The sequence below is a fragment of the Pogona vitticeps genome, chromosome 1 (assembly GCF_051106095.1).
Source record: "Pogona vitticeps strain Pit_001003342236 chromosome 1, PviZW2.1, whole genome shotgun sequence".
NCBI classification, from domain to species: domain Eukaryota; kingdom Metazoa; phylum Chordata; class Lepidosauria; order Squamata; family Agamidae; genus Pogona; species Pogona vitticeps.
The window spans coordinates 281,920,517-281,934,163 of record NC_135783.1 but is presented as its reverse complement, the minus strand read 5'-3'; the positions used below and the strand labels follow the sequence as shown (position 1 = coordinate 281,934,163).

The window sequence follows — 13,647 nt, the reverse complement described above, 5'->3', positions numbered from 1 at the left end:
GGCCATGGAGGGAGCCACTTCGTCTCTGGTTGCTGGTGTATTTTTCTCCTCTGGATGGTACTGCTGGATGCAGTCTCTGAAGACCCACCATCCAGAACCAAGAGTTGGCAGAAGGAGAAGAGGGCCCTCCCATAATTGACAGCACAGTAGAAAACCTGCCTCTGCCTTCCAAAGTTTCTCTCCTTCTGGAAAGCTCTGCCCACCTTGCACATTTGCTCCCTCTAGGCAGCAGAGCAAGTGTTGTCTTTCCTCTACACCTTGATATCTGGTGTAGAGCAATCTGTCCATTCACTTTGGTGGGGAATGATGGTGATAATGGGAGGACAACTGGACTGCTGCATTGTCCCAATGATGGCAAGCGAGCCGACTTCCTGCATACCTGCCCTCTACTTCTGGACAGCAAGGTGGTGAGAACTGGGCCTGTGAGATTCCTGCAGCATCATTAAGAAGCTGGACAGGCAGAAGTGGCAGTTCTTACACACACATCACAGGCCAACATGTTGTCAGGTCCCAATCCTCCATGCTGTGCTGTACAGAGAGAGCACAAGATAAAGGCACAATCTCTTGCTACTAGAGTAGCTCCTGCCTCCTCACTACCAACCTTTGCCTTTTCACAGAGCTTACCAGAGGCCCAACATACAGCCCTCCTCACAAACATACGAAAAGTGATTAAGTAAGATAGTACTTGGTGGGGTTTCTAGTACTTTTAAGTTATGGGATGTATGGAGAACTATTTTGCTGCAGTGTGCAAATAAAAACAGGAAATGCTAGGTCCAATCATTGTCATCCAGATCTAGTTCATGTATGTCCTGTAAAATACACATCATATCTATGCACACAGTTGTGCATACCTCTTCGAGTGAGCCATGTGCTCTGGAAGTAAACATTAAAATTTTACTCTAGGTTGCAAATAGGTAGTTGTTCAGATGTTGCTGCACAGCAACAGGCTTCCCTCAGCCTTAACTAGTACAGCCAACAGTGAAAGAACATGGAAATTCCAGTCCAAACACATTGGTATTGTGCTCTCTATCCTCACTTTATCTCTTTTTCTTGTGGATAGCACTAAAGAATATTAAATATAAATTTGGATATAAATATTACAGTACAGTAAGACTGATACCTAAATACAACTGGAACCAACAATATAAGAAAACACTCAAAACATAGCTACCAATTCTGAGTATGGGAAGCACCTTCAGAATTCAGATGCTAAGTACATCTGTAAATATCTACCTATGGCAGGACACTCATTTGATGACCAAGATGTACTGTACTAATTTTGGACCAAGAAGATAGGTGGTTTGAGAGAAGGGTCAGGGAGACGATACATGTGCACATAGAAAATCCATCACTTAACAGGGATGGAGGCTTTAGACACAGTCTGACTCATATTTATCATGCTGCCATTTCATCCGTCCCCATAAAGCTCAGGATCACACCTACCCAAAAGTCCACTGTTGATGACTGTTAGCGACCCATGACAATAAGTGGAGGAGGACTGCAGAAGTGGGATGTTCTCACACACACAAACACACACACACTGTCCTTTGTCCATCTAACAAGCCCATTCAGACCAGGGGGAAGTGAAACATGGAGGATAGATCGGGGGTCTCCTACCAATTCTCCTCAGACTGAAGAAGCTACTTGGATGAGTAGCAAAACATTTCAACGTTTAAAAAAAGACATCAGTTGCCATTACTCAACTTCTAGATAACCTCACCTGGACGACTGAGAATCTTCACAGATATACATAATTTATAATCTTCTAGACTCAATGCAACTCCATTTGTCACTGCTCACCAAAGTCTTAATAAATCACTTAATGCCTGACTAGAACTTTAAAAAATGGGTACTCTGCTGGCACTGCTAAGCATGATGGTCTGTCTCAGTAATTTATGACCTTGTGTTGACATCATTTTAAGAGGCTCTAGTTTTGCCTCTTAAGCATGGGAGTAACGCAATTCAATTTGAAATATGTGAACAAAAAGTCAATGCTTCTATCATGGGTCATGAGCTTATGACCACTAGTCATATATTTATTTATTTGAAATATTTTTACTTTACCTTTTTTTCTTTAAGGGTCCAAGGCAACTTTCATCATTAAAAGAAATATTTAATGCTGAAAACAACAAGTATATACTTACTAAAAAGGATACCAAATACCACATTAAAAGACAGTAAACAAACTCCTAAAACCACATTCAAGGCAGTAATGCACAACCATCCATTTAAAAATCTCCCTGTGACAGCCAGTCATTAAGGGAAAGCTTGCCTGAAAAGAACAAGGACTACCAAGGATAGGATTCAAAACTAGTTTGGACATATTAACTTCAGAACATGGACTGGGATCCATCAATCAGCAAGGTAAGAATACACCTGGCCAAATAACTGCATCCCCCCCAAAAAAATATTATGCAAATATAATTAGGTACGGACCTTCTCCCGAAGTTTTGGGGTTGTTCTTGCCTCTTCTTGTCACAAGCTACCTCTGCCATGAAGTTTGATGGTATGGTAGAAGTCCCTACCCTGGGATGCATAATTACATGACACAGTATGAATTGATTTATGCAAGGAAATCCACACTATTAAGATTGCCCTTCATCCTGACTAAGCTGTACCCCTTTTGTTGCTTCACTCCTTGTTTGTCTGCTTTGTTTCAAAATGCTACATAAACCTATGACTTCAGTGTTATTCATCCAATTCTTTTTATCCCACTTTGCAGAAGTAATCTCCACTGATTACAATCAAGGATAGATGGCAAATGATATGTCCTACCTCACAAGGGCTGGGAAGAATGCATTTGGCCACAGCATAAAGAACTTTATCAGGAGGGCTTTAAACTGAACTGGAAAGGGGAGGGAGATGCAAGCTCAGAGGTAAAGATAGATGAAGGCTTATGCACAATAAAAGGAACAGACTGAGCAGTTCTAATAGGGTCCAATAATAATCTTCATAAACATGTACAAAGGAAAGCAGGCCGTAAATCACACAATCTCAGGTGTCTATATATAAAGTATGCCAGGAATAAGGGAAACACAAGAATAACCTGACATCTTAATTCAGGAGGATTAATATCAGGAGTGGCCTGATTATTCCTGAGGGCTATAAGTAGCAGCTGTGAGTTCTGGGAGAGCCTTTTGATTCCTGACTCCAGGCAGAGCACATCTGACAAGTAAAGCTCAAGGCAGACCCAGGGAGCTCGTGATCAGGAGAGCAAACAGGGAGTTCTCTGCGGGAGGCCAAGGTGGAGGCCCCTAACCAAGTTTTTTGGTTCCTTTGGGCATACGTACAACTACATTTAAACTAGCAAAGCAAGAGGGACAGGTATCCTAAGAAAATAGTTGAAAGTAAAAAAGCTAGAAGGGATTATGGAAGGTGGAGACAACTCAGTTGTGGTTACCTGCAAAGTTTGTGCTAAAGTTTGTCGTTCTTCCTGAGTGTAAAATGCTGTATACATGTAACAAATGTAAGCTTGTGGCACTGTTAGAAGACAGAGTCAGAGACCTGGAGCAGCGAGCAGCCACACTCAAGGCTATAAGGGAAGATGAAGCCTGCATTGATAGAACTCTTGAGCAGCAGCAGCTGTCAGAAGGGGCACTGCTGATGGAAGAAAACCAAAACTGTGCAGTGCAGGAAAATGCTGTAGAGGCTACAAACATAGTGGAGGAACCACCAAGGAAAAGAATCACAGTTAGGAGCAAAAGAAGGAGAAGCCACTCCTTCCCAGTGAAACTACAAAACCGCTTTCAGTTTCTTGAAGAAGAGTCGGTCAGACTTCATGCAGAGGAGACCCCACAGGAGGACATGAGTAGGGCTGAAGCGCAGCAGAATACAGTCATTGAACCTACACTCTACAAAAAGAAGAAGAGGAGAGTAGTTGTAGTAGGAGACTCCCTACTACGTGGAATTGAGACCGAAATATGCAGGGAGGATCCATGGACTCGCCAGGTATGCTGTCTCCCTGGAGGATGGATAAGAAATATGATGGAAGGACCGCCATCACTCATAAGACCTACAGATATATGTCCCTTTCTTCTTGTCCATGTGGGAACAACTGACAGAGCCAAGAGGTAAAAGGTAAAGGTAAAGGTTCCCCTTGACAATTTTTTGTCCAGTCGTGTCCGACTCTAGGGGGCGGCGCTCATCCCGCTCTTCAAGCCATAGAGCCAGCGTTTGTCCGAAGACAATCTTTCCGTGGTCACATGGCCAGTGTGATTTAGACACGGAACGCTGTTACCTTCCCACCGAGATGGTACCTATCTATCTACTCGCATTTGCATGCTTTCGAACCGCTAGGTTGGCGGGAGCTGGGACAGGCGACGGGAGCTCACTCCGTCGCGTGGATTCGATCTTACGACTGCTTGGTCTTCTGACCCTGCAGCACAGGCTTCTGCGGTTTAGCCCACAGCGCCACCACGTCCAAGAGGAGCTACCGAGAAATCATACCTGACTTTGAAGCTCTGGGAAGGAAACTCCAGGATTTTGGGGCCCAGATAGTTTTTTAATCCATCCTACCGGTGCTCGGAAGAGGAATCGAAAGAGAAAGGAAGATCCTCTGGGTGAATGACTGGCTATGAATGAGAGGGATTTGGTTGACGAGAGGGATTTGGTTTTTGGGACCATGGGCTAAGCTTCCTGGAAGAAGGACTGCTAGCAAGAGACGGCTTGCATCTAACAAGAACTGGGAAGAATGTGTTTGTCCACAGCATGAAGAACTTCATCAGGAGGGCTTTAAACTGAATTGGAAGGGGGAGGGAGACACAAGCACAGAGTTAAGGGTAGTTGAAGCCTTACACACAATAAGAGGAATGGACCAAGCTGATCAAAAGGGCAACATTAATTATTTAATTTATTTATTTATTTATTTTATATCCCGCCTATCTAGTCACTTAAGACCACTCTAACAACAACAACAACAACAACAACAACAACAACAACAACAACAACAACAACAATAATAATAATAATAATAATAATAATAATAATAATAATAATAATAATAATAATAATAATAATAATAATAATAATAATAATAATAATAATAAATGTACAAACACAAACAGTCCACAAAACCTCCAGTGTCTGTATACAAATGTCAGGAGTATGGGAAACAAACAAGAAGAACTGGAAATTTTAATTCAGGAGGGCAAGTACGATTTGATAGGAATAACAAACTTGGTGGGATGACTCCCATGACTGGAATACAGCAATTGAGGGATATAAACTGATCAAAAAGAAAAGAGAGAATAAAAAGGGAGGTGGAGTGGCAGTATATGTAAAAAAAAAAAAACATTCCTGCACAGAAATACAGGAGGAGAATATTGGCTGTCCCATCGAGAACATCTGGATCAATCTAGTTGGGGCAAAAAACAAAAGGAACTTGGTACTGTAGTTGGGAGTCTACTACCCACCGTCCAATCAAAGAGAGGAAGCAGACAACACTTTTGAAAAACAAATTGCAGCGTTTTCAAACGCTGTAGTAGTGATGGGAGATTTCAATTATCCGATATATGAAGAGGCAAATTCTGCCAGGTATGGCCCTTCCAAGAAATTCCTGGCTTGTGTGCCTGATAATTTTCTCCTAGTGGAGAAAGAAACCAGAGGATTTGCTATCCTTGACCTGATTCTAACCAACAGAGATGACTTGGTGGGAAAGGGGCAGTAAGAGGAACCCTTATGGAGATAGTGACCATGTCCTTCTAGAATTTTGATTTCAAAGGAAATGAAAGCAGGGTGTAGACACACACGGCTGCTGGATTTTTAAAAAGCCAAATAATCTCAGAACAAGGATAAGTAAGGTCCCATGGCAGGAGATCCTAACAAGAAAAGGAGTCCAAGAAGAGTGGGAGATTCTTAAAAAGAGAGAAATTCTAAAGAGGAGGGCAACAAGGATGATCAGTGGCTTGGAAACCATATGGGGAAAGGCTGAAAGAATTGGACACATTTAATCTTGAGAAAACAATGCTGAGGGGTGATATGATAGCACTTTTCAAATATCTGAAAGGTTGTCATAGAGAGGAGGGGCAAGATCTGTTCTCGATCATCCCAGAGTGCAGGACAAGCAACAGTGGGCTCAAGTTAAATGAAGCCAGATTTCGGTTGACTATCAAGAAAAACTTCCTGTTAGAGCAGTACGACAGTGGAACCAATTACCTCGGGAGTTGGTGAGTGCTCCAACACTGGAGGCATTCAAGAAAAACTTGGATAATCACCTGGCAGATATGCTTTGATTGAATTCCTGCACTGAGCAGGGGGTTGAACTTTATAGTCTTATAGGCACCTTCCAACTTCACTTTTTTATGATTCTAATATGTCTTGATAAGGATAACTGAAACTTGGAGGGACAACCCCCTTGACTAGAATACAACAATTGAAGGATATAAATTGTTCAAAAAGAGCAGAAAAAACAGGAAGGTAGTGAAGTTACAGTATATATCAAAAATGCATATTCCCACATAGAAATACAGGAGGATGAGCTTGGTTGTCCCATCAAGACCATCTGAAGCAATATAATTACGGCAAAAAAACCCAAAGGAACATGGTAGTTGGAGTCTATAACTAACCAACCAATCAAGGAGAAGAGGCAGACAAAACCTTTGAAAACCTTTGAAGATGAGAAGAATTCAAAGAGACACAATGTAGTAGAGATTTCAATTATCCTGGTATCTGGTAAGAGGCAAGTTATGTCAAACATGGCAAAATTCCTGGCTTCTGTTGCTGATAATTTTCTCCTACAAAAAAGTGGAGGGAGAAACCAGAAGAGCAGCTATCCTCGACTTGATTCTAATTAATAGAGGTGACTTGGTGGAAGAAGTAGCAATAAAGGGAATTCTGGAGGAACGTTATCATGTCAAGTTCTTGATTTCAAGGAAATGAAAGAAGATGTAGCCACATCTGAGTCCAAGCCCCTGCTCAAGGCAGGAATCCAAGTCAAAGCAGATCTGATGTCCAATTTCCTCTTGAATGCCTCGGGTGTTGCAAGACTGTCATAAAGAGGAGGGACAGGATCTGTTTTTGATCATCCCAGAGTGCAGGACATGTACTAATGGGCTTAAGTTACAGGAAGCCAGATTTCAGTTGAAAATCAAGAAAAAATTCCTAACTATTAGAGCAGCATGACAGCGGAACTAATTACCTTGGGAGGTGGTGAGCTCTCCAACTCTGGGGACATTCAAGAGAAAATTAGACAACCATCTGCTGGATACACTTTAATATGGATTGTTGAATGGATTTGATATCTTCTAGGTCCCTTCCTACACAATCATTCTATGAAACTTTAGTTCTAAGTGCATATGCCAGGCATTGCAGTCAGTTTAAATCTGGAAAGGAATATTGTTGTTGTGAAGAAATGCTGTGTTTTCCTCTTTTGCTGAGTTATAAGCTCTAATATTATTGTATCTACTTGTCCACAAATTTCTGCAACATTTCAACAACAGACCACAACTATAGATATAATGACATTTTTCAAACATTTTGCGGCCCACTCTGCTAAATATCCACTTTCGCAGATTTTAACTGAGAGAAAAACTGGGTGGAACATTTTTGCTTCGCAAGCTGGCACAGAGTAAAGTGCATAGTCCTCATATTGCTTTGGACAAGCACTCTACATTTTTTCAGACATAATGAATATCTGTGTTTTGTTTGCACATATCCTAGTGACCTTCTGAGTCCAGTGGACTCTTTCCTAACCAATCTGTACTTATCTGGTATGTTGCACAGATTAAGTACACTCCCAGCTTCCCCACTGTGCCTCCTGTGAGTAAAGCCAGGTTTTGAAGCCTTAGGCAAGCTGCATAGTGCCAGGATACCCTCAGAAGAAGGGAATGGTAAAACCACTTTTGAGTATTCTCTATCTGGAAAAACTCTGAAAAGTGTCACCATAAGTCAGAATTGACTTGGTAGTACATTATTATTATTCAGATCCTATTGGATACTTCCATTGGGAGAAGCTCATTCTCCCAGCAGAATCAGATGTGGGCAATTTGCCTTCTCTCCTACAGTTCTATAAAGCTGCTCTAAAAACCTATGAAACTCTTTAATGATTTTCAGTGCCACAGAAGGCTACAGTGGGGGAGAGGAGAAAGTAATGGTCCTAGTATATCATTGGATTAAGACCAAAGAACTAAGTTTAGCAGGACTATTCTGCTTTCTTATACAACCACTACTGCCTTTGCTGCTCTTGCAAGGTACTCTCCCCTCCCCAAAGCTTCTTGAACTTCTGTAATGTCCCTCTTGCTGTATTCATTGCCTCCGCATCTTCTGCTACTTATATTGATTGGTGTGTGTGTGTGTGAATATGCCTGCATGTACAAACATACATACATGATTAGCACACGAAACACATTTTTGTTTGTTTGTTCTTAAACTAGGAGTAGGAATGCAAGGAGCAGTTGAGCAGAATCAGTGCCAACACCTAGAATCCAAAGGAGGAAATGGGCTGGTTGGCACCACCATCTATGCAATTCTTGTTGAAAGAGGAAAACTATTGAGACGAATGTGGACAACATGACACAGTGGACACTGTGTCATGTTCCGGGTGAGGTTGAAGGAAACAACACCCAGGCTTGCAGCTTCGCACTTCATCACATCCTCAGGCTCTTTTGTCAGGAGCACTGACATTGGATATCAGCTCCTGGGGATTGTGGAAATGGGCAGCCTGTCCCCATGCTGGGTAGGACCCTGGACGTGCCACAGTTGTTCTGGGAATTGAGTCTTCACAGTCAGGGTATCAGGCTGGGCCAGTTTGGGGGTTGCACGTCTGGCTAGCTTAGGAGACTTCTCCATCGGTTCCTCAGTGCCTAAGTGTGCTGGCACTGAGAAACCTGTTAGATGTCAGGGCAAGACATATCTAGATCTCCATCTGTTTGATTCTTTAGCTCCTGCATGACATTTGGGACCAAGACTGTACTGGCCACCATGCTGATGAATTTCTTTCAGAGAATAAGAACCACGTGACTGATTAACTAAAGGCAAACACTGTGCTCATTTCCAGAAGATATAATTATGTTCCGTGGCTGCATGTTTATATTTTTTTAAAGTATACTTTGTTTTCAAAGGCATCAAACATCACACTCAGAATCAGACACAATTACATTGACTTTGAAAACTATATTCGTTAATAGACAGTGGTTGAACTCCTGTTGCCCTAGCTTACACTGAATAAGGCTAATGTCAGCAGCAGCACCAATTTTTCAGAAAGAACATTTTCAGTGCCTTTCCTAAAGTTCCCATGGTTCCTTTTAATCACTGAAAAGCTGTGGAAGCTGAATGATTGAAGGGGGGGGGGAGCTGAATTACCAAAAATCGCTTCCCTCAGGATGACTTTACTGGTGACAGTGATTTTCAGTAATTAAAGAAAATCCTTTTCTGTCCCACAGCTCCAGTGGCTTCCTAACGTTGAAAGGGATTACCTGAGAGCCTCAGTACCTTTGAGAGAAAAGCGAGAAATGTTAAAGTTATAGCAGCAGGATTTCTACAAGTATACATGATGAAGTCCTATTGATTACTTTCATGTTCATTACAGGAGAATGCATTAGTCAGCATCACAAGAGGACAAAACAAAGGCAAGGCACCCATGTCCTAAATTGCAATTAAATAAGTTCTGTCCTCCACTATTATTTCTGCTTTTCCTATATTACTGAAATTGGCTAAACTGTGGTAGTTTAGCCACACATCCATTAAACAAAAGGTAGAATTAAAAGAATTGAAAGATAAAAATGATAGTGGTTTGTAGCACCATAAGTGCACATCACATTATACATTTAACTAACTAGCAGTTTGCCATTGCTTACAACTACTTTGTATACTAGCAGAATATGGTGGTATTCCAGTCATCTTGATCTAGAGTTATTTTAGAGACTGATATGTATAGAAAAGGCAAGGGAATATGCACCTAGCCCAAATGATGTTGAGTTTAAAGTCCCATGATTTCTCACCATTGGCTATGCTGCCTAGAGATGTTGTGAGCTCCAGTACAAAAATAAATCTGGAGAGCTACAGATTCTCTACCCCACATTTCTGTGAATTTGCCAACTGTGAGCTTCCCTCTGTGTTTCTTGAGATGCACCCTAATTTCCACTGATGAACATTAACGTGGGAGATGCTGAAGTGTTTTATTTACAGGGAGATGAAGAAAGGCTAAGTATCGCCACACTCTGAGTGCTCATGTGAAGGTGTGGTTCTTCTCGACTTAGGCAAGCGCTTTCTTTAACGCTCTTTGTAGATTTGACCTACATTCTACAGTGAAGCTTTGTACAGGGGTGTTAATAAATATGCTGCAAAAATATAGCTAAGGCATTTGTAAAAACTGTTTTGCTAAATTAAGTAATAAATCTCTCAAGCACCTGATTGGTCTGCGTGATAATGCTTCCAAAAAATCTAACATGTGCAAGGAGCTGATTTTTATCTATCCCAGGTAGGTATGAAGCTAGCAGCGGGGCGGTGTGATTCCGAATGAAAGGGATAAATGGGGTAGAATGCTCAGCATGTGAGCATACAAACACACACACACTCGTGTTACGCACCCTCCTTATTTCCTAAAGTCTCCCAGCTGGGAGAAAACCACTTAAGCAGGAGAACTACAGAGAGGCAAGTAGTAGGGAGACTAATGGTTATTCCACTCTCCACTTCTTCTTTTTTTTACAGGAAAAAGGGATCTGCCATTGTCTTCAGGCATCCGGCAATGGAGAACATAAAGCTAAATCATAAATGTGAGACATGATCTTCTAGTTTATGGTAGGTTTCTTCATATATAAAAATATCCAATTTTAATTTATAACCCAATTTACACTATACTATACAGTCGTGCCCCACTTAACGATTGCCCCGCATTACGATGAATCCGCTTTATGATTATCTTTTTGTGATCGCAATTGCGATGGTCTAAATGAGGGAATTTCGCTTAGCAATGATTGGTTCCCTGCTTTGGGAACATGAAAAATCTGAACTGTGTTCGAGGGCCAAACCAACTTTACTTAAAAATAAAATGAAACAGTGATGTTATGATTGTTTTTATTTTAAACTTGTTAATCTTCACAAATACTAAAGAGTTTTTTTTTTGCGGTATGTTAAAGATAAGTAACTGATCAACTTTAGACAAAAGCTATAAATGGTTTTGATATTCAAAACTGTCCGCGGGCCGGGCAGAAGTGGCTTGCGGGTCGTATATGGCCCTCGGGCCTCACTTGGCTCAGGTCTGCTGTACACCATCCAGAGTGTTCTGGCAGTATGGGGCAGTATATAAGTTGCAACAATGATGGGTATAAAATGCCACAATACTTTTGTTTTTATTTTGTTGCACATGAAGGGAAGCTTGCAAAGATTTTTTGTAGCCCAGGCAAGTCTTCAGCAGGGAGTTTTAAAGAACATAAAATATGAAACATAGCACAGTACAGTAACTGACTCCAAATAAGGCAATTCTATTACCACTGTATCACCAAGAATACATCCAGATCCATCTGGTTGTGAAAGCTAAGCAGACTTTGGAAGTTCAGGCCTGGTCATTACTCAGGTGAGAAACCACTATGCGATACCTCTTGCTCTCTTCAGTTATGGCTAGAAGACAATCCTGACTAAAACCTTGGACAGCCATAGCCAGTCAGAGTTGGTCTATATGGGCGAATTATCTTAGGCAATTTTAGGCAGCTTCCAATATTCCTATGCTGCTGTTTCTTTATTCTTTTTCTTCTTTTCTGAAGAACTCCTCAACCTGTGGTGATCATTGCAGTAGTGGAAAAAAGAGGTGGTGAGTTTAAACCTTTTGTATATAAAGAGCAAAATAATACAGTGACATTTAAGATACAGTTTAAGCAAATTAGAGATAAAGAAAACAGCACCTTCCAACATTCTCTCTTTTTTACACAACTGCTAAAAAGTATAAGAATGTTCAGTGTTGTTAGCAGCTAGCCACTGTAGCATAAAGAGCCATTAGACAATTGGAAAAAGTAATATTGCTGATTTTCCTGCATTTACACATAGAAAGTTTAGCAGCTGTGAAATAAGACTAATATGCACACTCTATTCATTACATAAGGACTGGTCAGTGTGCCTAAAGCCCTGAGTTAAAAGTAAAGGGTCCTCGGCTAAAAGCTGAACTTTGAAATACTGATTACAAAATTTGTTAACTTGCTATTTTACTTTTAAAAGGTCTGGACAGAACTCTTAGCATGTTCGTGAGGCACCCAGTATCAATTTTAAAAGGATAATATACACCTGCTGCTTTTTCAAAGCAATTATTTATTTATATTGTACAACTAATTAACACCTCCTTTTATGTCTCTGAGAGAATGTATTTTGTGTGGAAAACAATTCAGGATAATCCACTAAGTAACCTGACAGGTATTAGTTCACTGGGAGATTACTGGCACTACAGTTATTAATACTGCCACACTGACCAATCAGAGCTGTCCTGAGTCATGATATCAATCAATTCCTTATCTAGGTGTGGATATTTATTTTGTAACATCCTCTGTGAACTGCCACGTAAATACCTAGAACTGGGACACATGAGTAACTTGTATATTTTCCATTAGGAAAGTGTTGTTAAATGCAATATGCTTGCTTGATGTTATGAAAGTTACATGCTGTTGTCCTGGTAGTGATGAAATATATAAGCACACATTTAGATTTGGCTTTTCATTAAAATATTGATTTATCTCACTGATTTACACTAATGAATGAAGTACATGCAAAAGGATAAACAACAAAAAAGGATACACTACAGTACCCTGGAATGATTTCTAATAAATTCCAAGGTGCTGCCAATAAGTATTCACTCTATTCCAAACTGTTATCGCACAAGGCATTAAAAATACAGTTTTCTTAATTTATAGATTCTCTTTCCTTTTCTCAGTAAATCTACAAAATAGTTTGGTTCAAAGCTGACACTAGTGCCCGATTATGAAAAACACAACTGACCTCCTGCACAAATTTGCAGACATCCTATTCCTAGATAGACAAGTTTTTTGAATTAGTTCATCCATCACGCAAAATTATTCATGTTTACAAAAGAATACTACACAATAGTTTCATGTTTCTTTCGTGTTACCTCTTTCATCTAATCTTTTTGGTGCCATGTTTATGGATTTCAATGGCTTCCCTGTGCAGTCTGACATAGTGGTTGCTATCCAACAAACAGCAACAGAGCAAGAACAGAGTTCCTACTCCAGTCTTCTGAAGATGCCGGCCACAGAGACTGGCGAAACGTCAGGAAGTACAACCTTCAGAATACGACCGAGGAACCCGAAAAACCCACAACAACTATCAGATCCCGGCCGTGAAAGCCTTTGAGAATACAAATCATTTAATGCTTTCCATAGTTAGTGAGTACATCACATGTGCCTATGATGCATCACCTAGTGACTAGTGGCATGTTCCCAGGGAAGACTTTGATATAACATTTTAGTTGTAAATTACATGATGGAATTTACAGCTAGAGATCAGTGCCCACCAACAAGAATAACCACTTCAGTCAATCAGATTCTGCAGCATCTAAAAAGGCTCAGAACCACTTAATGCTTTTAAGAGTTAGCGAGTACATCACATGTGCCTATGATGCATCACTTAGTGACTAGCAGCATGTTCTCAGGGAGGACTTTGGTATAATAACACACATCTTCCATGGTGCCATTCTATTAACTGCTATAATCT

At 40.7% G+C, this 13,647-nt stretch overlaps 1 protein-coding gene across 1 annotated transcript in view; it reads right to left on the bottom strand.

The window, feature by feature from the left end:
- The window catches only part of CAT (catalase), a 65,077-nt gene that overhangs the window by 40,277 nt on the left and 11,153 nt on the right, over nt 1–13,647 (bottom strand). The gene's annotated exons all lie outside the window — the stretch shown is intronic.